General features: G+C 47.2%; 1 pseudogene; it reads left to right on the top strand.

The window, feature by feature from the left end:
* The first annotated feature begins 20647 nt into the window (after positions 1-20647).
* Positions 20648-21328, top strand: LOC119360925 (annotated as a pseudogene).
* The last annotated feature ends 3870 nt before the right edge of the window (positions 21329-25198 follow it).

Genomic DNA, 25198 nt, shown 5'->3' with positions numbered 1-25198 from the left:
CACCTGCCAAAGGACTGCAGGCATCTCTATTGCCTCTGGTGTCTCAGCGAGTTCCTCAGCTGCACCAAACTCTTCATCAGGCCCCACTCTGCTGAAGATAAAGGCAACAGCTGGTCGAGGTCCTCGGCCAAATCTGAAGAAGAAACCGGTTGCCTTCCAAGTGCCATCTGACGATGAAGCTAATGATGATGAACTTGCAGAAATCATTAGAGACAGGCAAGAAAGGACCACTAGAGCCAAAGGCACAAATGTGCCACTGCTTTTGGATCCAAAGGCGATCCTCGACTACAATGATCTCTGGCACAAGGACCCAAACACTCCTATGCCTGATTTTCATTTGACTCCTGGCCAAAGTCACATGCTGACCCATTTCATCACTGAAGAGAAATGGAAATTTGAGAAGGATAGGCAAATCAAGAAGGCTCAGTTCAGGAAACAGAAGTTCCTGAGGAAAAATGTTGTCAAAATGACAACTGATGAACTCCTCAAGATCTAGTCTGAAATCAAAGCCCTCAGCGATGATTTCAATGCTTATTATGCTGATTGGCAAGGAGCCAAAGTTAGGTTAGTTAAACTGACTGAGAAGTTCACCAATGTTGCAACCCCATCGCAACAAGAAATTCCTCAAGCTGAAGCTTCTACTAAGCAAACTGAAGAACATGCCAGCACCACTGATGACTTTCAGGCTACTGATGAAAATGCTAGTTCCAGGGCTATTGGCTCCATTCTAGCCGCTGAAGACATTGCCAGGGCATCCACTAGTGGTGCGCCTGAAGAAAATGAAGAAGTCAGGGCAACTGCATCAGTTGTGCCTGAGGAAATTCAAACAGATTCCTCAGCTCCTCCTGCGCCTACACCAACTCCTACCCTTACATCTGCATCAGATGTGAGGAAGACCAAGGGTGCAGAGCGAGCTGCAGTGAAGAAAAGGAAAGCATCGGTTGCTTCAGATTCTTCAGCTCCGAAGAAAATGAAGCCTATGACCAGCTCACTTGAAAATCCAATTGATGTTGTTCCGATTTCCACCATGCCATCAAAGGACCTTGTTCCTTTTGGTGAAGAATATGTGATCCCTAGCGGATCTGATGAAGAAAATCATTCTGCTGCTTCGTCAGAGCAGATTGATGAAGAAATTGAAGTGGATGCGATCCCTTCAACGCCTATTGCTTCCTCGCCAATGCCTCAGTTCACAGCTGAAGAGGCTGGCGTTGAAGAAATTGACGATGAAGACGTGGATATTGGATGCACTACGCCTATGATGAATGATGACTTTTGGGAAAGTCAGCATCCCAATTCTCCACTCTTCACCCCAATACAACAAATACCTCAGTCCCCTGCACCAACCGTTCAAATGGGCTCTAAAGAAACTCATCCCACCTCATCTGTGCATGAAGAAATTCCAGCCACTAGTGCTGAAGAAACTGCTGCTGCTGATCCTTTGAACACGCAGACTGCCACTGAAGAGGAACCAGAAATTCCTCAGCCTGAAGAACCGGAGATTGCGATTCCGAAGGTTGTGATGCAACTCAATAACACTCCTCTACCCAAGCCAAAGGATCCATTCTCAAAGAAACAAAAGTTCAAGGCTGAAGATTTCTTCAGCGAGCATGTGTTCTTCACAGACTACAATCCCTATGATTCTGCTCGCATAAGGAAGAGGCGTTTCTGGACTGCTAGTCAAGCCAATTTCTATTCCTCAGTGCTATTCAACAAAGACAAAGTCTTTCGATCATGAACACATTCCTCACATGGACATGGAATCTCTGCCGGGCTTCGAGCCAGTCCTCAGTGTTCTTCACGATGCTGGATTGCTGAATTTCTGCACTGACATCTGTGATTGGAATGAAGAACTCATTCTTCAATTCTATGCAACGCTGCACATCATAGGAAATTCTGAAGATGTGAACTCATGGGTGCTGGACTGGATGTTAGAACATACTCACTACAAGGCACCAGCAACTGAATTGCTTCGTGCCCTCCCACTCAGTCCTCCCCTTGAAGGTGCTCGTTGCATCTACAACGAACCTGAGCTTACAAATAAGTACATGCAAGTGCTGATGAAGCCCTTGAAGCCAGGGCAGGCCCCTCGAACCAAATTCCTTGTCAAGGAATTACTGTATGTGCCACGGATTGTCTATCGCATTCTGACGAAGACAATGAGTCCTATCAAAGGCCACAACTCAAATGATGAAGACGTCGTTGGCATCATGAAGAATATGCTTTTCAATATCATTCATGGCGTTCTCGTCAACTTCCATGATTTCTTCATGAGGACTCTGGTGAATATTGCTATGTCACCATTTGAGCTAAAGCCTTATGCACCATGGATTATGAGGTTCATCAGGACAAGGTCTTCACTCAATTACAAGGCTGATACTTTGAACCATGACAACTACTTGCCTCCAATTGAAGTCCTCAAATGAACATTTTCCTCAGCTGATAACAAAGGAAAGGCAACTGCTGTGATAGATGAAGGCATTCGTCCATTGGATGGTCAATTTCGCAAGGCTGCATCCTACTCCACCAATGATGACTCTACCACACATGACTCTGCCGCCAACACCTCTGCCAAGCAAATTCCTCAAGCCACAGCACCCAGGGTGATGACTGATCGTGAGTTACTCCTCAGTCTTCATCAGAAAGTCGATCGCAATCATAAATGGGTCAAGCGTCAGTTTGGTTCAATTCTTCACAACATGACCTCAACACACAATGCAGTGAAGAAAAACCAGTACTACCTCCATGAAACCTTCAACCGTACCTGGGCTGTTCTATCTCATGTCTACATCGCAGAAGATCTGAAGAGAATGGGTCTCAAGGAAGAATTTGACTGGTCTGCACCTCCACCTAAGAAATTCAAGAAAGTCAAGGTTCCTTCCTTGGTGGCCAACTCCTATTCTTCATCGCGCGACACTGATGAAAATGAAGATTTGGATGATGTGACGCCCCGAGACCGACGCTTCAGAAGACTTCCATATTTTGGTGATCACCGTGTGTTTCTTTTGTGCTTGTTCTTTTATTTTTTTTGCTTTGCATCATGTCATCATGCCATCATGTCATTAATCTTTACATCTCAACTCATCTAATAAATTGCATAGATGGTTGATCTATTTAAATCGAGGGAAGGGTGACTTCTCTTTATAACATATCCTCCCAATATTAGGGAGCTATATTAAAATATTCCATTAACTTTGGAATCACCATAACACACTTGCAATTTAATTCTCATGCCTTTTGCTTCATGTTTGTTCTCCAAACTTTCTCCATATTTCTTTCTCCATTTATCGAGGCTCCTCCTAAATTCTCAACATTTTTGGACACTTCTAAATCCTAGTCCTTGTTAAAACCATTTGAATTAAATTCAAATGACTTTGAATTTAATTCTTGCAATCTTGCCCACTCCATTTTTCTTGGGTCAAGCTCATTTTTATGAGTCCGGAAAAATTAACCCCATGCTCAAATTATTTCTCCAACCCTTTCTTTATCTTCTATTTCTTTCTTTGCTATTTACTGCTTTTGGTAAATAAAAGAGAAGTGGGGGATTAGAGAGATAGAGATCCAGCGCAGCCCAACTCCTCCTGGCCTTTTTCCCTCTTAACCGAGATGGCCCAAGGCCCAGCCGCCCCACCTATACCTAAACCCTAGACTCATCCCGATCGATCCCCTCGTTCCTTCCCTCCAGTGTCGCCAGTGCCCGGCCCCCTCTCCCTCTCCTCTCGCTCGACCCCCTCTCCCTCGTTCCCCTGCTAGCGCCAGGAAGCCGCGCTTGACCCCGCTCTCATCCTTTCTCCTCGATGCCCTCCTCCCACCTCGCTCCATCCATCCTCTGCCCAATCCTCATCGCCCCTCGTCTCCCTCCTCGCGCTCACAGGAGAGGGATCCCAATCCCCATGGCCACGCGCGCCTCGCACCCTCCTCCATCAGCCAGCCACCACGCTCCTCTCGGTCCCTCGCCTCCCCATCGTATCTGCCTCGTCCGATCCCATCGTCACGCCGCCGCGACCCATCTCCGCTCGCGCCCCCTCGTCGTCCCTCCTGCGCCGCCCCGCCCATTCGCCATGGCCACCCAGATCCTCTCCGTCTGCTGCCTCTTCACGAGCTCCCCATGGCCGTGTCTCTCGTCGCCAGCTGCTGCTCCCAGCTCCTCCTTCCAGTCGAGCTCTCCACTGTCGCCCACGCCCCGCCTCCTATCTCTGCGCTGCCCCGCACCTGCAAGCCTTGTCTCCCGTTGACCGCTCCTTCCCTCGCCCGTCTTCGGCTAGGTCCGAGGCCTAAGGACCGGGTCCTCCTCGTCTCGGCCATCCCCGTCGTCTGCCCCGCGTGCCAAATCCGTCGTTGTCGTCCTGCTTCACGAGGACAAGGACGGGCCCTTGCCTCCTTGTCCGATCGACCTCCAAGCCACCACCTCACATGTCGGGCGGAGTTCATCCGCCAAGGATGCCAAGACCCTTCCATGGATGCGTCAAGTACCCCTGCCTCCACAACCACCGAACCAGGAACGCCAAGGCCATCTTCGAGATTTTCGCCCAAGTACCAGGAGGTCGATGAATGGTTCATCTACGTGCGTGTGCGACCATCTTCGGCAAGGACCCGTGTACGACTACACAACGAACCATGAAGTTCCACAAGATAACGTGTACCACTACTGTCGCCCCGAAGACGTTGGATTCGTCAAGTACCTCTCTGAAACGAACGTGTACAACTACTTCCACTACCGTCGCCACGTGAACGACTACTTCCACTACGGCCCGTGTACCACTACTTCCATCGTACCGAACCCGAACCGCCCCGAAATGCACGCTTCAAAGGTATAACAATGAGTCGACCGCCGAATGCAAGTGTTGTATGAGATGCTCGTGTTTGCACCGTGTCTGAGAGGTCCTTGCACGTTCCTCGTTTCCATGCCATTGACCCGTGGGAACCCGGTAGCCGGGATCACCCCACCATCTTGCATGACTCGCTCACGTCACACTTCCTTTTTGCACTGGTACCTCCATGAGTTATCGGGACCGGAATGTTGCCATGGCACCATTTCCGTTTCACCACCGTGGCACCTTTTTCCTTCCGCCATGGCGATAAATGCTTCATAACATGCTCATGTCAACGTTTTCATAAAAAATGCATAAACTTGTATATGTCATCCGCATCATGTTAACAACATTTAAATGGTTAAAACTATGTTTGCATTAAATTGCTAAATAACATATGGGGATTTCCGGAATATTTTATTTGTTGTTTCCGGCCTCATTTAAACTTGCCTAGATAGGTAGTTTAATTATGTTTCACCTCTTGCCATGTTTAACAACATTTAATATTGTTTGGTAGCTTAAACAAGATTAAACTAAATATGTCAATGTGGTGTTTTGTCAATATGCAACTTGTTGCATATTGAGCTCCACTTAACTTGTAGTATTGTTTGTTGCACTTTGCCATGCCATGCCTCATTAAACCGGACATACATCATACTTGATTGTGCATAATGCCATGCTTATGTGATGGTTGTTTACCATGTTGTTTGCTTCTTTCCGGTTTGCTTCTCTCGGTAGCTTCGTTTTCGTTCTGGAGTTGTGAGGATTCATTCAACTACATCCGTTTGTCTTCTTCTTGGACTCGTTCTTCTTCCTTGCGGGATTTCAGGCAAGATGACCATTACCCTCGATATCACTTCTATCTTTGCTTGCTAGTTGCTTCGTTCTATCGCTATGCTGTGCTACCTATTACTTGCTCTTCAAGCCTCCCAAATTGCCATGTCAGCCTCTAACCTTTTTCACCCTTCCTAGCAAACCGTTGCTTGGCTATGTTACCGCCTTTGCTCAGCCCCTCTTATAGCGTTGTTAGTTGCAGGTGAAGTTGAAGATTGCTCCATGATGGACATGATTATGTTGGGATATCACATTATCTCTTATTTAATTAATGCATCTATATACTTGGTAAAGGGTGGAAGACTCGGCCTTATGCCTGGTGTTTTGTTCCACTCTTGCCGCCCTGGTTTCCGTCATACCGGTGTTATGTTCCTTGATTTTGCGTTCCTAACACGGTTGGGTGATTTATGGGACCCCCTTGATAGTTCACTTTGAATAAAACTCCTCCAGCAAGGCCCAACCTTGGTTTTAACATTTGCCACCTAAGCCTTTTTCCCTTGGGTTCTGCAGACTCAAGGGTCATCTTTATTTAACCCCCCCCCCCCCGGGCCAGTGCTCCTTCGAGTGTTGGTCCGAACTGAGTAGACTGCGGGGCCACCTCGGGGAAACTTGAGGGTTGGTTTTACTCGTAGGATGTCTCATCCGGTGTGCCCTGAGAACGAGATATGTGCAGCTCCTATCGGGATTTGTCGGCACATCGGGCGGCTTTGCTGGTCTTGTTTTACCATTGTCGAAATGTCTTGTAAACCGGGATTCCGAGTTTGATCGGGTCTTCCTGGGAGAAGGAATATCCTTCGTTGACCATGAGAGCTTGTGATGGGCTAAGTTGGGACACCCCTGCAGGGTATAAACTTTCGAGAGTCGTGCCCGTGGTTATGTGGCAGATGGGAATTTGTTAATATCCGGTTGTAGAGAACTTGACACCTGATTCGAATTAAAACACATCAACCGTGTGTGTAGCCGTGATGATCTCTTTTCGGTGGAGTCCGGGAAGTGAACACGGTTTTGGGTTATGTTTGACGTAAGTAGGAGTTCAGGATCACTTCTTGATCATTGCTAGCTTCACGACCGTTCCATTTGCTCTCTTCTCGCTCTTATTTGCGTATGTTAGCCACCATATATGCTTAGTCGCTGCTGCAACCTCACCACTTTACCCCTTCCTTTCCCATTAAGCTTATATAGTCTTGATCTCGTGGGTTTTGAGATTGCTGAGTCCTCGTGACTCACCAGATACTTTAATAATAGTTGCAGGTGCTGATGATACCAGTGCAGGCGATGCAACCGAGCTTAGATGGGGGCTCTACGAAGATCTTGGTCGTTGCTATGTTTCATTTCATGTTGATCAGTAGGGAGCCCAGTTGGGACAATCGGGGATCTAGCAGTTGGGTTATCTTCTTTTCTTTTGGCTTCGTCCGTAGACGGACTATGTGTGTACTCTGAATGATGTATGATTTGTTATATGTTCATTGTGTGAAGTGGAGATTGTAAGCCAACTCTTTATCCCATTCTTGTTCATTACATGGGATTGTGTGAAGATGACCCTTCTTGCGACGAAACCACCATGTGGTTATGCCTCTAAGTCGTGCCTCAACACATGAGAGATATAGCCGCATCGTGGGTGTTACAAGTTGGTAATCAGAGCCATCCCCGACTTAGGAGCCCCTTGCTTGATCGAATCGCTAATGTTGTTGAGTCTAGAACAAATATGTTTTGAGTCTTAGGATTATATATATCGGAGAGTAGGATTCTTTTTACTCCTCAGTCCCTTCGTCACTCTGGTGAGGCCTCCTGACGTAGATGTTTTGTCTTTCCTCGCCTCAAATTTCACTAAATTTTTTAGGACCACGCGGGTATCTTGGGATCGTTCCGATATTCTTATGACGAGAACATTGTTCTTGGTGCCTCCTGACATTTAGGGGTTGTGGCAGTGTCCCGGGGAGTTGAGCTCCGAGGTGTTGTCGTCATAATTTTATCGTTGCAGTTCTGGAATACCTGAGTTTTGCCGACATCGAAAATCTCTTTTATGCAGTTGTTGGTGAGATAACCTCGACGCCACCCTGTACTGGGGAGTTCAGGAGTATTGCCATAGCTTGTATAACGGATGCTTTTCGAAGGTTGAGGTACACGATTTCCGAAGGTTTCTTGGTTATGTGTTGACGGATGGATACAACTTGGATGTAGGGATTGTTAGTTTTGGGTGAGATATATATTGCTTCCCCTGTATCCCCAACACCAGATTGCATAACCAGAAAGTTTCGGGAGTTTTATAGGTGGGAATTCAAGTAGCTCTAGTTTCTTTTCTTTCCGACAGATGCATGATATGAGATTGGGGTTCAACGTCTAGTGGTCCGCCTATCCACGGTCGTTTTTACAGTGGTCTCGTTGTGTCTTAAAGAACCCTTGGCTATGCTAGTTCGGGGATGCTTCGTATGTCATGTGCACTGCCTTGTACATGATGGTGATGTACGATCGAGCCCGTGTGGGCCCCACCACGAAAACTTTGGACGAAATCTTTATCATATGTTTGTTCCGGCTTATTCTGCAAGTCAAATCCTTTGTTTTGTTTTATTTGTGGTATTCGAGTTGCTTCAATGTCAAGTGTTGATCCATACCTTCCCTAAATGGTGTTCTCATATTTCTATGGGAGTGCTAATCCTTCTTGATCATTGAGGTTATCATGTTAATTCTTTTCCAACCGGCGTGCTTCTCTTCAAGTGGATCCGATCATCTCAACATCCGCAAGATCAATTCTAAGTTTTCTCAATGGTATCCATTCCATCTGCCCCAAGTTGCCTTCGTTTACCCTCCCTCCCACTCCTTTTTCTTCAAGGACTCAGATTTCTTAATCGAGTGTTCATTTTATTGATGGGATGTCTCTCCATTCTTTTCTGTCAATGTTCTTATCCGGTGATTCTCAAGAAGATACTAACGGAGCTTCAAGTTCATTATTCTTCGTCTCTTTTTTCTTTTCCGGTGGATCCAATTCAAGATTTTAGTGTTGATCATATTCTTTTCCTCGTGTCAAATGCTTTCTCATGCCGATGCACCTCTTAATCAATTCACTTCTCGCTATTCATTTGTCCTGGAGTGCTCAAGATATCTCAGAAGATTCGTGCTTTCCATTCTTAATCTGTTCAAGTTATTTTGAGGTTGTTATCTCATTCAAGCCATTTAATTCAACCGGTGCAATCTCTCTTTAAAAATCGTTCAACGGTGTTTTCTTTTGAGTGGGCCCTAACCCACAGGTCTTTTCCCAGGATCTTACCTGACTCTTCTAATTTTCCCGGAGCCATTCCCAAATTCTTTTCGAAGTTTGACGTAAGAATGAATCTCATCAGTCAGATGTTTTCCAAGATCGGTTTCAAATTATTTCTCCTTGTTGGCTCAACCTCTTTGTTTTTCATTCTCCCGGAGTATCTCACCAATTCATGGTGGTTCTCATCATCATTCTCAACATTTGAAGACCGAAGAAGGATTTCTCTTAAATCTTGCTCCATTCTCTTCAAGATTCATGGTTCTAGCTTGACGCCATCCTTTCATAATTGTGTTGATTGTGAAAATTCTTTTCACCCATCCAGAGCATTTCATGAGTTGTTTCCATTTCTTTCCTCCGAAGGCCATCATGTCATAATTCTTCATTCTTAGCGTGTAGCTATCGTTCTCCAAATCTTACTAGTGAATCATTCAAATACCCTCTAATCAGTTCATGATCTCTTTGTTCTCTTGTATCTAAATCCCCTTAAGTATCTTCTTTCATTTTCTAATTATCCCCGATGAGTTGTGCCTTTGCTACTTTCATTTTCAATTCTTACGGTGGTTCATTCAAGAGTTCTCTTCCTTCGTTATCATATAGATTCATTTGTTCTTTCCAATCCTACCGGTGGTTCGTTGAAGACCTTCCCAAGTTTGCGCCATATCTATCTTAATCCTTTCTACGAGAATAAGTAGTATGCCAAATCCATTGCTTGCCATCAATTTAATTGGTGAAGGATGAGCATAATGTAATTCTTATTCTTGTTTCATCGAGTAAATTCAATTCCTTATTCCGGAGGTTCATCAAAATTCTTGATTTCATTTGTTCATCTTTCTTTCCGGAGTTCCAAGTTTTCTTGGTTATATCATTTCAAAGCTTCATCTTATCACTGCAAGACTTCACCTTGTTATTTCAACTTCTCTTTCTTTTTATCATCCTTTTATTACCGGAGTTCTTCATGGAGGCTCTACATGATGGTTCGCCAAGGATTCCTTTCAATCTCGAATTGTTCTTCAAGATTTCTTTTGAAGTTATGACCCGCCAAGCTTTACTCAAAATAAACATGGTGTTCAACACATGTTTTGTTTTGAGGCGTTCAAGCATTTTTCATCTTGCAATCCGAAGTGCAATTCTTTCTATCTTATCTTTTGAGGTGGTGTTATGTCACTTTTGACAATTTCCCTTAGTGATTCAAGTTGTCAAGAATGAGGTATTGTAAATCCGTTAATCTCTTCATTGGAGTTATCTTGTGTCATATTTCACCTAAAGCCTTCCCTAAGGAATGTTGCTATTGTGGTGCTTATCAGTGATCCAAGTTATCTCTCTATCATCTTGGTGGAAGAATTTTTTTTCATCTCGTCGGTGTTATCAATTATATTATTTGTTTCCGTAGTGGCAGAATTTCGCCTCAATTTTGAGAAGTTTTCCATACGCCCACTACAAGCTTATTCGTTTCGTTGTTGGTTTTCCAACGACTTCGTTGTAACCTTCTTGGAAGGGTGCTTTCCAATCTCATTTGTGGTAGAAGTTGGCATTTTCTTCTTCATTCTGTTATTCCAATGACCTATCGTCTATTCTTTCTTGAAGGCTTTGTGAGGTTGCTCTCGTTGACCCATCATCACATTTTGTCAATATCATGTTCTTTTCCTTACTTATCCGTTTAACCAGAGTGTTGTGTTCTCATTACAGTTCTTTCATCTTATCAAGTTTTGCCTCTCTTTTCAACCTGAGTGCTGTCTGAAATCCTTCTTACCCATTGTGCCATTCTTTCAATAGTTCCGGAGGCAGTGTGTTGTTGATTTCATCAAGTATCATCCCATCTTCTCAAGTTCATGTTCTATTCCTCCCATGTTCAACGGGAGTGCTGCCCGAATTCTTCCTCTCTCATCTTGTTTTAACCGGAGTGGTTTCGAATTCTATCTTGTCCATTAAACTCTTGATTCATGTCTTTGCAACCTTCAAGTTCTCGTAATGTTCCTTGTTCCTCTTTTCTAACCGATTGTTTGCAATCTCGTTCATCTCTATTGTACTCCTTTTAAATTGCTCAACCCCACAAGGTTCTTCGGTTTCACTCATTGGTCGAAGGAGCAACTTAGTTTTACCTCTTCTCTTCCTCTTCCGTTTCCCTCCGGTGCCATCCTAGATCTCGGGACGAGATCCTCTTGTAATGGTGGAGTGTTGTGACGCCCCGAGACCGACGCTTCAGAAGACTTCCATATTTTCGTGATCACCGTGTGTTTCTTTTGTGCTTGTTCTTTTATTTTTTTTGCTTTGCATCATGTCATCATGCCATCATGTCATTAATCTTTGCATCTCAACTCATCTAATAAATTGCATAGATGGTTGATCTATTTAAATCGAGGGAAGGGTGACTTCTCTTTATAACATGTCCTCCCAATATTAGGGAGCTATATTGAAATATTCCATTAACTTTGGAATCACCATAACACACTTGCAATTCAATTCTCATGCCTTTTGCTTCATGTTTGTTCTCCAAACTTTCTCCATATTTCTTTCTCCATTTATCGAGGCTCCTCCTAAATTCTCAACATTTTTGGACACTTCTAAATCCTAGTCCTTGTTCAAACCATTTAAATTAAATTCAAATGACTTTGAATTTAGTTCTTGCAATCTTGCCCACTCCATTTTTCTTGGGTCAAGCTCATTTTTATGAGTCCGGAAAAATTAACCCCATGCTCAAATTATTTCTCCAACCCTTTCTTTATCTCCTTTTCTTTCTTTGCTATTTACTGCTTTTGGTAAATAAAAGAGAAGTGGGGGATTAGAGAGATAGAGATCCAGCGCAGCCCAACTCCTCCTGGCCTTTTCCCTCTTAACCGAGATGGCCCAAGGCCCAGCCGCCCCACCTATACCTAAACCCTAGCCTCATCCCGATCGATCCCCTCGTTCCTTCCCTCCAGCGCCGCCAGTGCCCGGCCCCCTCTCCCTCTCCTCTCGCTCGACCCCCTCTCCCTCGTTCCCCTCCTAGCGCCAGAAGCCGCGCTCGACCCCGCTCTCCTCCTTTCTCCTCGATCCCCTCCTCCCACCTCGCTCCATCCACCCTCTGCCCGATCCTCATCGCCCCTCGTCTCCCTCCTCGCGCTCATAGGAGAGGGATCCCAATCCCCATGGCCACGCGCGCCTCGCACCCTCCCCCATCAGCCAGCCACCACGCTCCTCTCGGTCCCTCGCCTCCCCATCGTATCTGCCTCGTCCGACCCCATCGTCACGCCGCCGCGACCCATCTCCGCTCGCGCCCCCTCGGCGGCCCTCCTGCGCCGCCCCGCCCGTTCACCATGGCCACCCAGATCCTTTCCGTCTGCTGCCTCTTCGCGAGCTCCCCATGGCCGTGTCTCCCGTCGCCAGCTGCTGCTCCCAGCTCTTCCTCCCAGCCGAGCTCTCCACTGTCGCCCGCGCCCCGCCTCCTATCTCTGCGCTGCCCCGCACCTGCAAGCCTTGTCGCCCGTTGACCGCTCCTTCCCTCGCCCGTCTCCGGCTAGGCCCGAGGCCTAGGGACCGGGTCCTCCTCGTCTCGGCCATCCCCGTCGTCTGCCCCGCGTGCCAAATCCGTCGTTGTCGTCCTGCTTCACGAGGACAAGGACGAGCCCTTGCCTCCTCGTCCGATCGACCTCCAAGCCACCACCTCACATGTCGGGCGGAGTTCATCCACCAAGGATGCCAAGACCCTTCCATGGATGCGTCAAGTACTCCTGCCTCCACAACCACCGAACCAGGAATGCCAAGGCCATCTTCGAGATTTTCGCCCAAGTACCAGGAGGTCGATGAATGGTTCATCTACGTGCGTGTGCGACCATCTTCGGCAAGGACCCATGTATGACTACACAACGAACCGTGAAGTTCCACAAGATAACGTGTACCACTACCGTTGCCCCGAAGACGTTGGATTCGTCAAGTACCTCTCCGAAACGAACATGTACAACTACTTCCACTATCGTCGCCACGTGAACGACTACTTCCACTACGGCCCGTGTACCACTACTTCCATCGTACCGAACCCGAACCGCCCCGAAATGCATGCTTCAAAGGTATAACGATGAGTCGACCGCCGAATGCAAGTGTTGTATGAGATGCTCGTGTTTGCACCGTGTCCGAGAGGTCCTTGCACGTTCCTCGTTTCCATGCCATTGACCCGTGGGAACCCGGTAGCCGGGATCACCCCACCATCTTGCATGGCTCGCTCACGTCACACTTCCTTTTTGCACCGGTACCTCCATGAGTTACCGGGACCGGAATGTTGCCGTGGCACCATTTCCGTGTCACCGCCGTGGCACCTTTTTCCTTCCGCCATGGTGACAAATGCTTCATAACATGCTCGTGCCAACACTTTCATAAAAATTGCATAAACTTGTATATGTCATCCGCATCATGTTAACAACATTTAAATGGTTAAAACTGTCTTTGCATTAAATTGCTAAATAACATATGGGGATTTCCGGAATTGTTGTTTGTTGTTTCCGGCCTCATTTGAACTTGCCTAGATAGGTAGTTTAATTATGTTTCACCTCTTGCCATGTTTAACAACATTTAATATTGTTTGGTAGCTTAAACAAGATTAAACTAAATATGTCAATGTGGTGTTTTGTCCATATGCAACTTGTTGCATATTGAGCTCCACTTAACTTGTAGTATTGTTTGTTGCACTTTGCCATGCCATGCCTCATTAAACCGGACATGCATCATACTTGATTGTGCATCATGCCATGCTTATGTGATGGTTGTTTACCATGTTGTTTGCTTCTTTTCGGTTTGCTTCTCTCGGTAGCTTTGTTTTCATTCCGGAGTTGTGAGGATTCGTTCGACTACATCCGTTTGTCTTCTTCTTGGACTCGTTCTTCTTCCTTGCGGGATTTCAGGCAAGATGGCCATTACCCTCGATATCACTTCTGTCTTTGCTTGCTAGTTGCTTCGTTCTATCGCTATGCTGTGCTACCTATCACTTGCCCTTCAAGCCTCCCAAATTGCCATGTCAGCCTCTAACCTTTTTCACCCTTCCTAGCAAACCGTTGCTTGGCTATGTTACCGCTTTTGCTCAGCCCCTCTTATAGCGTTGTTAGTTGCAGGTGAAGTTGAAGATTGCTCCATGACGGACAGGATTATGTTGGGATATCACATTATCTCTTATTTAATTAATGCATCTATATACTTGGTAAAGGGTGGAAGACTCGGCCTTATGCCTGGTGTTTTGTTCCACTCTTGCCGCCCTAGTTTCCGTCATACCGGTGTTATGTTCCTTGATTTTGCGTTCCTTACACGGTTGGGTGATTTATGGGACCCCCTTGACAGTTCGCTTTGAATAAAACTCCTCCAGCAAGGCCCAACCTTGGTTTTAACATTTGCCACCTAAGCCTTTTTCCCTTGGGTTCTGCAGACTCAAGGGCCATCTTTATTTAACCCCCCCGGGCCAGTGCTCCTTCGAGTGTTGGTCCAAACTGAGTAGACTGCGGGGTCACCTCGGGGAAACTTGAGGGTTGGTTTTACTCGTAGGATGTCTCATCCGGTGTACCCTGAGAATGAGATATGTGCAGCTCCTATAGGGATTTGTCGGCACATCGGGCGGCTTTGCTGGTCTTGTTTTACCATTGTCGAAATGTCTTGTAAACCGGGATTCCGAGTCTGATCGGGTCTTCCTGGGAGAAGGAATATCCTTCGTTGACCGTGAGAGCTTGTGATGGGCTAAGTTGGGACACCCCTGCAGGGTATAAACTTTCGAGAGTTGTGCCCGTGGTTATGTGGCAGATGGGAATTTGTTAATATCTGGTTGTAGAGAACTTGACACCTGATTCGAATTAAAACGCATCAACCGTGTGTGTAGCCGTGATGGTCTCTTTTCGGCGGAGTCCAGGAAGTGAACACGGTTTTGGGTTATGTTTGACGTAAGTAGGAGTTTAGCATCACTTCTTGATCATTGCTAGCTTCACGACTGTTCCATTTGCTCTCTTCTCGCTCTTATTTGCGTATGTTAGCCATCATATATGCTTAGTCGCTGCTGCAACCTCACCACTTTACCCCTTCCTTTCCCATTAAGCTTATATAGTGTTGATCTCGCAGGTTTTGAGATTGCTGAGTCCTCGTGACTCACCAGATACTATCACAACAGTTGCAGGTGCTAATGATACCAGTGCAGGCGATGCAACCGAGCTCAGATGGGAGCTCTACGAAGATCTTGGTCGTTGCTATCTTTCATTTCATGTTGATCAGTAGTGGAGCCCAGTTGGGACGATCGGGGATCTAGCAGTTGGGTTATCTTCTTTTCGTTGGGCTTCGTCTGTAGACGGACTATGTGTGTACTCTGAATGATGTATGATTTGTTATATGTTTATTGTGTGAAGTGGCGATTGTAAGCCAACTCTTTATTCCATTCTTGTTCATTACATGGGATTGTGTGAAGATGACCCTTATTGCGACAAAACCACCATGCGGTTATGCCTCTAAGTCGTGCCTCGACACGTGAGAGATATAGCCGCATCGTGGGTGTTACAGACGACACTGCGGCAGGCCCTACTACGACAACCGACCCAAACAACACTGATGCTCCTCCATCAACTTGATATTCTTCAGGGGCGTTAGTCCTCAGTTTCGATCCTTTTGGTCATTCGATGACAAAGGGGGAGAAATCTGAGTTAGTCTTCAAGCGGGTCTATTATATGGGTGTTTTTTTGCTAAGTTACAACTCTCACTCTTCTAAAACTTTTATTGGATCGAGTTGTAATCTTAAACCCGATGGTGCTCTGATAATTTTGATGCACTATGCTCTGATACTTTGATGCGTTATTCTGCATGCTTGTTCCTCGTTAATATTATTGCACGCATGCTGAATTTCTTCAGGCACCATATTTCATCGTGCATTTCAAATTCTTCATATTATATGTCAAAAGCATGTATGAATTACAAGATATAGGGGGATATCTCCATGATTCAACTCTTCAAGTGTGCATTGCTTCAAAAGCAAATTCCTCACTATGCACATCTTCAGGGGGAGTTCTTCTATATCTTGCAATCAAATTCCTCAATATCAGTACTTACACTTCATATATTTATCCCCGTTGAAAAGTTAACCTATATTGTCATCAATCACCAAAAAGGGGGAGATTGTAAGTGCATCTAGTGCCCCTTAGTGATTTTGGGTGTATTGAAGACTTATAGGTTAAGGGACTAATGTGTTTATGAGTGTACACAGGTCTATAAGTCTATGAGGAGTTTGATATTTACAGAGAAAGTCGACCCCTAAAAATGAATATCTTCGACTAAAGATTTTGGTATTGCTTAAGACTTTCATGAAGACTTTGAAAGTGAAGAAATTGGTGTGTCCGTGAAGACTTGATATTCATGCGAGGAATATGAAGCTTGAAGACTTTCGTTTTCATAGTTTTGTTTTTCTCTTTCTTGAGTCATAGGAAACACCGTACTGTTAAAGGGGGTCGAGGAAATACTAAGGAAAAATTTCCATGTGATGCTCAACTCAAAATCCTACACCTACCAATCCCTTCGAGTGAAGCCATTGGAAATCTCAATACAGTTCAGTCAATTTCTTCAGTGACAGAGACGAAGTTCTTCTGGTCGCTGAGGAATTTGTTCTGACTGAGGAGTTAGGAATCCGCCAGTGTGGATTGCCTACACAGTGAGGAACATGATAGCCCTGAGGAATTTGAGAGTCAAATTTCCGACCGTTGTTGTGCTGCGCGCCAGCTGTCCCAAAATATCTTATCCACCTAACGGTCATATCATCGAAGGGCATTTATGTCTTATCATGTCAGGCTCCTCCCTAGGCTATAAATAGCCGCCCCCTACAACCACTAGCTGGTTGGCTGCTCCGAGAGAAACTGACACTTGTCATTTGAGAGCAACCCATCCTCCGAGGACTTTGAGCGAAAATCATCGAGTGAGGAAAAACCCAAACCCAAACACCTACAAACCCAAAGTGATTGAGCATCACTGAAGAGATTGATCCTACGTGGATCTGATGCTTGTTACCTTTGAAGACTGTGCTTCTTCCAGACGGTTAGGCGTCATGGTCTAGAGAATCCAAGAGGAATTGTGGATTGCCGAGTGACCGAAGTCTATGAAGGTTTGGAAGTCGCCTGAAGACTTACCACGAGTGATTGGACGAGGTCTGTGTGACCTTAGTTCAAGGAGAATACGGTGAGGACTTGGTGTCCTGAGCTGCGTGCTCAGCGACTGGGTGTCCTGGACTGTGTGTCCTCGAGTTTAAATACTCATCCGCTCCAACCAGACGTACAATTGAGACATCAGTTGGAACTGGTCTACCAAATCATTGTCTTCACCAACCTTACTGGTTCTATTTCCTCAACTCTTTCATTTCCTCATTACTGTGTTGAGTGATTGTTCATATCTGTGTTTGAAGACTTTGACTGAAGACTTTCTCAATTTCCTCAGTTCAATTTCTTCAGTCTGTTTGTCTTCATCTTGTGTTATCCTGTGTTTACACTTTCTGTACTCTGTGTTTGTCTTCATTTCATCATGATGACTATGTGTGTATTCTGTCATGCTTACTTCTGAGTACTTATTCCGCTGCAAGTAGTTCTTCGCTAAGGAATTTCCTCACCGGCAAATTCCTAAGTGAAGAATTCATAAAAATCGCCTATTCACCCCCCTCTAGTCGATATAACGCACTTTCAGTGGCCGGGCGCCACGTGGCGGCCCGTGGTTGGCTGCGGGGCGGGCGGACATGTCCGACCGTCGCTGGGGAAAACGTTCGGCGGTGGGGAGAGGAAGAAGACTAGGGTTGGACTGCGCGAAAATCCGAGGGGGATCACATATTTATAGGTAGAGGGAGCTAGGAGAGTCCAAATGGAGTGCGGTTTTCGCCCACACGATCGTGATCGAACGAACGAGAGCATGGAGGGGGTTTGGATGGGTTATTGGGCCACTTTGGAGGGGTGTTGGGCTGCACACAAAAGAGGCCTTTGCGGCTAACCGGTTAACCGTTGGAGTATCAAACGACCTCCAAATGGCACGAAACTTGACAGGCGGTCTACCAGTGGTGTACCAAGGCTGCTTGGCAAATCACGGTCCATTCCGAGAATGTTTAACACCCGCTCACAACAAGAGACAAAAGGGGGACGCCGGAGGACATAGGAGTGTCGGATTGCAAAACGGACAACGGGGAAAATGCTCGGATGCATGAAACGAACACGTATGCAAAATGAGATGCACATGATGACATGGCAAAATGAAACACGCAAGAAAATGACATGGCAACGACGGCGAATAGCTGGGAGACACCTGGCGCATCGAATCCAGGGTGTTACATTGGGGGAGTATAAACCTATACCATTCTATTTAGGAACTGCCTATAATGCATGTAGTATGGAAGATACAGCCATCTCATAGTTGTTGCGTTGACAGCAAAAGTATGTCGCTCAAAATGTTATTCAATCTCTATTTTAATATCGAGCTCTGGCACCTCTACAAATCCCTGCTTCCCTCTGCGAAGGGCATATCTATTTACTTTTATGTTGAGTCATCACCCTTCTTATTAAAAAGCACCCGCTGGAGAACGCACTGTCATTTGCATTCATTACTATTGGTTTATATTGGGTGTGACTTGACTGGATATCTTTTACCATGAATTACAATGTTTAGTCAGTCCTTGATCTTTAAAGGTGCTCTGCATTTATGTTTTGCGGTCTCAGAAAGGGCTAGCGAGATACCATTTTGTTATATCATGTTATGATTATTTTGAGAAAGTGTTGTCATCCGAGTTTTATTATTATGGCTCGCCAGCTGATTATGCTATTGATATGAGTAATTGTGAGACCTAAGTGTTATTGTGAGTATGGTTAGTTCATAATATTTGCTGAAACCTGAATGATGCCTTTGCATGTTTACAACAACAAGAGCAAATAGAGTTTGTAAATTTTTTTCTTTATCACTTTCAGTTTATCAACTGAATTGCTTGAGGACAAGCAAAGGTTTAAGCTTGGGGGAGTTGATACGTCTCCAACGTATCTACTTTTCCAAAAACTTTTGCCCTTGTTTTGGACTCTAACTTGCATGATTTAAATGAACCTAAACTGGACTGACGATGTTTTCAGCAGAACTGCCATGATGTTGTTTTATGTGTAGAAAAGAAAAGTTCTCGGAATGTCCTTAAAATCCACGGAGGCACTTTTTGGAAAATATAAAAAATACTGGTGAAAGAATCAAGACCAGGGGGCCCACACCCTGTCCACAAGGGTGGGGGCGCGCCCCCTCCCCCTGGGCGCGCCCCCTATCTCGTGGGCCCCCTGGACTTCCACCGACCTCAATTCCAACTCCATATATTCACGTTTGGGGAGAAAAAAATCAGAGAGAAAATTTCATAGCGTTTTACAATACGGAGCCGCCGCCAAGCCCTAATCTCTCTCGGGAGGGCTGATCTGGAGTTCGTTCGGGGCTCCGGAGAGGGGGATTCATCGCCGTCGTCATCATCAACCATCCTCCGTCACCAATTTCATGATGCTCACCGCCGTGCGTGAGTAATTCCATCGTAGGCTTGCTGGACGGTGATGGGTTGGATGAGATTTACCATGTAATCAAGTTAGTTTTGTTAGGGTCTGATCCCTAGTATCCACTATGTTCTGAGATTGATGTTGCTATGACTTTGCTATGCTTAATGCTTGTCACTAGGGCCCGAGTGCCATGATTTCAGATCTGAACCTATTATGTTTTCATGAATATATGTGTGTTCTTGATCTTATCTTGCAAGTCTATAGTCACCTATTATGTGTTATGATCCGACAACCCCGAAGTGACAATAATCGGGATACTTCTTGGTGATGACTGTAGTTTGAGGAGTTCATGTATTCACTATGTGCTAATACTTTGTTCCAGTTGTCTATTAAAAGGAGGCCTTAACATCCCTTAGTTTCCTCTAGGACCCCGCTGCCACGGGAGGGTAGGACAAAAGATGTCATGCAAGTTCTTTTCCATAAGCACGTATGACTATTTACGGAATACATGCCTATATTACATTGATGAACTGGAGCTAGTTCTGTGTCACCCTATGTTATAGCTATTACATGAGTAATCGCATCCGGCATAAGTATCCATCACTGATCCATTGCCTACGAGCTTTTCACATATTGTTCTTCGCTCATTTGCTTTTCCGTTGCTATTGTTACAATCACTATAAAACCCAAAAATATTATTTTTGCTACCATTACCTTTATTATCATACTACTTTGCTACTAAATACTTTGTTGCAGATACTAAGTTATCCAGGTGTGGTTGAATTGACAACTCAACTACTAATACTCAAGAATATTCTTTGGCTCCCCTTGTGTCAAATCAATAAATTTGGGTTGAATACTTTACCCTCGAAAGCTGTTGCGATCCCCTACACTTGTGGGTTATCAAGGACCTCAACGCCGCCGCCGACCTCGCCTCCCTCGCCTCATCCGGCATGATGACCACCCCCTCCGGCAAAGGCAAGCCTCACGCCCCCTGCAAGACCGTCACTGCGCCCAAGCAGAAGAATAGACTGACGCCCAAACAGTGAGCAAGGGAGACGGCGAAGAGGAAGGGCCGGAGGCACACGACGGACGCGAGTGATGAAACCATCGCGGCGGCCGCCGTCGCTGCTGCCACCGCATAGCAGGGGGTCACCAACGCCCGTGTCACGGCAGCAACGAGTGAGGCACTATATATGCTAGGTTTAAACCCTAGCCAACACGGCCTCGTCAACGCCGCTGTGGCCGTGACCAGCACCGGCTCATCCGCGTTCCCTCGGATGGTGCTGCCCGACTCTCCCCGCGTGTCGGCGACGCAGCCGATACCCGGCTTCCACGTCTACTCGCAGGCCTCCCGCCTCTCCAAGGAGTGCTCGCCCGAGGTGAGCATGGTGGCGCCTTCCACGCCCGTGCCCGTGCCCATTGACCTCAACACCACACCGGTGGCCGGTGGCTCATCTTCCGGAGGCGCGAGGAAACGCGCGCGACACATGCCAGCGGACATGCTGTCGGGCGCATGCAACCTGTTCGATGGAATGTCGGCCTCCGGCGATGATGACTACATGCAGAACATCATCTTTGAGGGTGTTGCGCCGGCTGCTGGTGGTGCCGTCGGGGCTGGCTACAATTCCGACGAGACACAAAGCCAGGACGACCGAGGGCCGTTCACACCGTCCACCTTTGATCAATATCAGGTGGCCTTCATGCATGATCAGGTGGGCCTGGATCTGGACGGCTTCCCACTCGACCACGAGTTTCTAAAGGACTACGGGCAAGAGTAAGAGGATGAGTGCGACATCGAAGGGGAGCCTTTGTTCGAGGATGAGCTCGCCAACCAAGCCGTTGGGGTGAAGCCGAAGCGAAAGAGCAAGCGGACAAAGGCTTACATGGTGGCCAAGGACAAACTTCTTTGTGAGTGTTGGAGGGACATTGGGCAAGACCCCAAGGTCGGCGCTGAATAAAAGGCATCAACCTTTTGAATCTGTGTCCACGTGAGTTCCATTAGCGCAAGAGGTTTCCGCCGTACCAAATACTAAGCACGCGCGGGTGGGTGTCCATTACGAAGTGATGGAGGGTGATCCAACAAGAGTGCAACTAGTTTTGTGCCACTCTTGAGAGCGTCAAGGCCCACCCCGTGAGCGACATCGGCATGCAAGACATGGTATGCAAGCGGCCACCCTCTTTTGTGTCATTCCGTTTATGCTTGCATGTCCATTTTCATATCCATTTTGCCAATATGCTTGCATGCAACACATTTGTAGGCATTCCAAGCTTTGGAGGCATTCAAGGTCCAACACGACGACAAGTGCTTCAACCTCTCCCATTGTTCGAGGGTCATCAAAGACAAGGAGAAGTTAAAGGCACAATATGCCGCCTCAAGTCACGTGGGGGGGGAGAGGGACGTGGAGGAGGAAGACGTCGAGAAGCCACACCCGCGGATGAAGACCAACTCCAAGAAGGAGTACAAGTGGGATGCGGCATCGAACGCCTTGATCGCAAGCGTGGAGGGCATGATGAGCAAGAAGGACTCAAGGGAGGAGGAGCATCGGTGATACAAAGAAGAACAAATGAACGCCTTCATGGAGATCCAAAGGAGGAGGCTTGAGATGGACGTGGAGAAGCAAGCCAAGATGCTTGAGGTGGAGGAGGAGAAGCAAGCCAAGATGCTAGAGATCGAGGCCGCCAATGCCAAGACCAAGGCGAAAGAAGTGGCTCTCGGGAGCATGATGACAGGGATGGAGATCATGAAGGTGGATCACAACACCATGTCACCAAGGAAGAGGTCATGGTTCAAGACGATGCAGGCCGACATGCTCAAGTTCGACAACGAGTAACCAATGGCGGCGAGCGTCATCCTTTTTTGTATGCCGGCAAGTGTGCTGGCATGACCATGGCCGTGATGGTGTGGTCAAACTCCCGCCCTTTTTTTGTGTGCTGGCATGTGTGTCGGCCACTGGCAAGTGCGCCAGCCGAACTATGTGGTATTTTATTTAGATGGCATTGTATGCCGAAGCTGACATGGTGCCGACATGAACTTTCGGGTGATGACATGGCCGCATGCTTTTTTCTAAATTTACGTGCGGACATGAAATGGGTCGACATGTTGGGCGCACGGCCGACCCAAATCTCAAAGGGGGCGGACATCAAGCGGGTGGCCGACCCAAACGGACGAAAGGCGGGCAAAAGCGCCGCCCGTTTGGGTCGACGCGTTGGAGTTGCTCTTATTGCCGCACTTGATCACTACCACTGTAGTTTCATCTACCTCCATGTCGAGTGCGGAACGCCACGACAGAAACTGTTGCAGCTGTGATGGCGCGTGCCTCAGAGTTACTGTGGTCTGGATGGTGCCATCACTGACACGGCTCCGGCTGCGACTTCGACTACGGAGGCAAACATGGTACAGGTAGCCATAAGTTCATGGGTAATAGTACGCTATACACGTGGAGCGGTGGCAAGTCAGGTCGGCCTCGACTTGCCCAAAGACACATATATACGCCTTCTGAAAAGGATCGATCTACATGGGATGAGTGCTGAAGACATACACTTTCATGCCAAAACTCCCCTTTTGAATCCGCCAAGGAACTCTAGTGGAGCTTCTTTATTTTCCATGTTCAACACATGGGTTGATTTTGATATGGTGGTGCTTTTTGCATACTGAGCCTCGAGCTCTGGGTTAAAAACCCTAGGTATGAATTGACTAGATTATAGTTATCAAAAAGGCTTTCGCTCCGCTTTATAAATAAAGCAACCACGGAGCACAAAGTCCACAAGGTATCATACGAAACACACACACCCAACGCCACCGCACGAAGGCCCAACACAAACACACGAAACACAACACACAACACAGGTTCAGCTATGGGCACAACACAAAAAGCCCAACAAAGCAACAAGGAACGCACAGAAAACAAAGGGCGGCAGCGTCGATGATGATGAACAGCTAATCTGGCTCAGGCGATGGGGGGGAGTGGTGGAGCCATCCGGAGAGCCATCGCGTGAAGCTGGGTGATGATGGAGGTGATGGCGCCTCTCTCCCTGGGGCGGCTAAGCTGCCGCCAAAGCTGCAAGTAACCAAACCATTTGAACAAAGCGTCAGTAGCACGACGAAGAGGGATACGCTGAATCACAAGTTTATTCCTAACAGTCCACAGCGTCTAGGCAAGGACCCCAATGGTCAGCCACCTAATGTGGCGCAACGCGGGTGGGGGGGGGGTCTCCTGGAGTTTGGCAAAGAGAGCGGGGAAGTTAGTATGGTCCCAACTTCCACCCACAATCTCGCAGAAACAGCTCCATAGGAACTGCGCAGACACGTAGGTGAAGAAGATATGGTTCGAATCTTCTTCATGCCCACAGAGCGGGCAACGCCCATCACCAGGGCCATTGCACTTCGGAACCTCAATGCCAGAAGGGAGGTGGCCACGAATCCATTGCCATAGGAAGATCCTAATTTTCAAGGGGAGGCGAATCTCCCAAATGGAGGAAGGAGCCTCATGGCCGAGCGAGGGGGCGATGGCCAGATAGAGAGATTTGGTGGAGAATTAACCGGACGGCTCGAGGCGCCACCTAGCGCGGTCATCGTCAGACGTGAGCTCCGGCTCATGGAGAGCAACACAGTCAAGCAACTCCTGCCAGTCCTCATTCTCAACAAGACCAAAAGGCCTCCGGAACGCAAGCCGCCCTAAGTCAATAAGGGCGGTCGCCACGGAGATCTGAGGGGAAACCGCGATGCAGAACAGGTCCGGGAAGCAGGCCGCCAGGGGCGTGTCACCAGTCCAGCGATCGAACCAGAACAGCGTGGCTGTGCCAAAACCAATCTCGATCGAGGTTCCGATCCGGAGGACAAGGATGAGCTGAATGATGCATTGCCAGAACTGGGAGCCCCCAGATCGCTGACACAAGGCAAGAGGTTGGCCTCGGAGGTATTTCTGTTGAATAATGCGTAGCCACAGGCCACCATCTCTGTTGCTAATACTCCAAAGCACCAAGTCAGAAGGGCAATATTCATGCGTTTGGAGTACATGATCCCAAGGCCGCCCTGGTCGCGAGGTTTGCAGATCTCAAACCACCTGACCATGTGGTATTTCTTCTTATCACCCTCGCCGGCCCAGAAGAAGCGCCCCTGAACGGTGGCAATCTCGTGATGAAGAGTCTCCGGAAGGCTGTAGAAGCTCATGATGAATAATAGGAGGCTGGAGAGGGACGAGTTAATGAGCATCGTACGGGCCGCTTTCGAGAGCCACCAACCCTGCCAGGGCTCGATCCGATGTTGGAGCTTCCCCACCGTGGGGCGCAGCTTGGCCACCGTAAGCCTGGCGTCACTAATGGGTATCCCAGATAAGTCGTGGGGAAGCACCCAAGCTGTCAGTTAAGCCGATCCGCTATGCTCTATCGCTCGTCTTGGTCGTAGCCCAAGACCATAACCTCACTCTTGTCGAAGTTGGTCCTAAGGCCGTACATCTGCTGGAAGCACAATAAGAGGAACTTGAGGTTCGAGATATCACTCTCAGAGCCCTCCACCATGATAATGGTGTCATCTGCATATTAGAGGAGGGAGATCCCGTTGCCTCCAACAAGCTGCGAGACAATCCCCTTAATGTGTCCCGCTGACTTGGCCTTATCGAGTATGGCCGCCAGCGCATCGACAGCTATTTTGAACAGGAATGGGGAGAAGGGGTCGCCCTGGCAAACTGATAACCCACAAGTGTAGGGGATCGCAACAGCTTTCGAGGGTAGAGTATTCAACCCAAATTTATTGATTCGACACAAGGGGAGCCAAAGAATATTCTTGAGTATTAGCAGTTGAGTTGTCAATTCAACCACACCTGGATAAC

The sequence above is a fragment of the Triticum dicoccoides genome, chromosome 2B (assembly GCF_002162155.2).
Source record: "Triticum dicoccoides isolate Atlit2015 ecotype Zavitan chromosome 2B, WEW_v2.0, whole genome shotgun sequence".
Taxonomy (NCBI): Eukaryota; Viridiplantae; Streptophyta; class Magnoliopsida; order Poales; family Poaceae; genus Triticum; species Triticum dicoccoides.
This window is presented reverse-complemented; position numbering and strand designations above follow the sequence as displayed.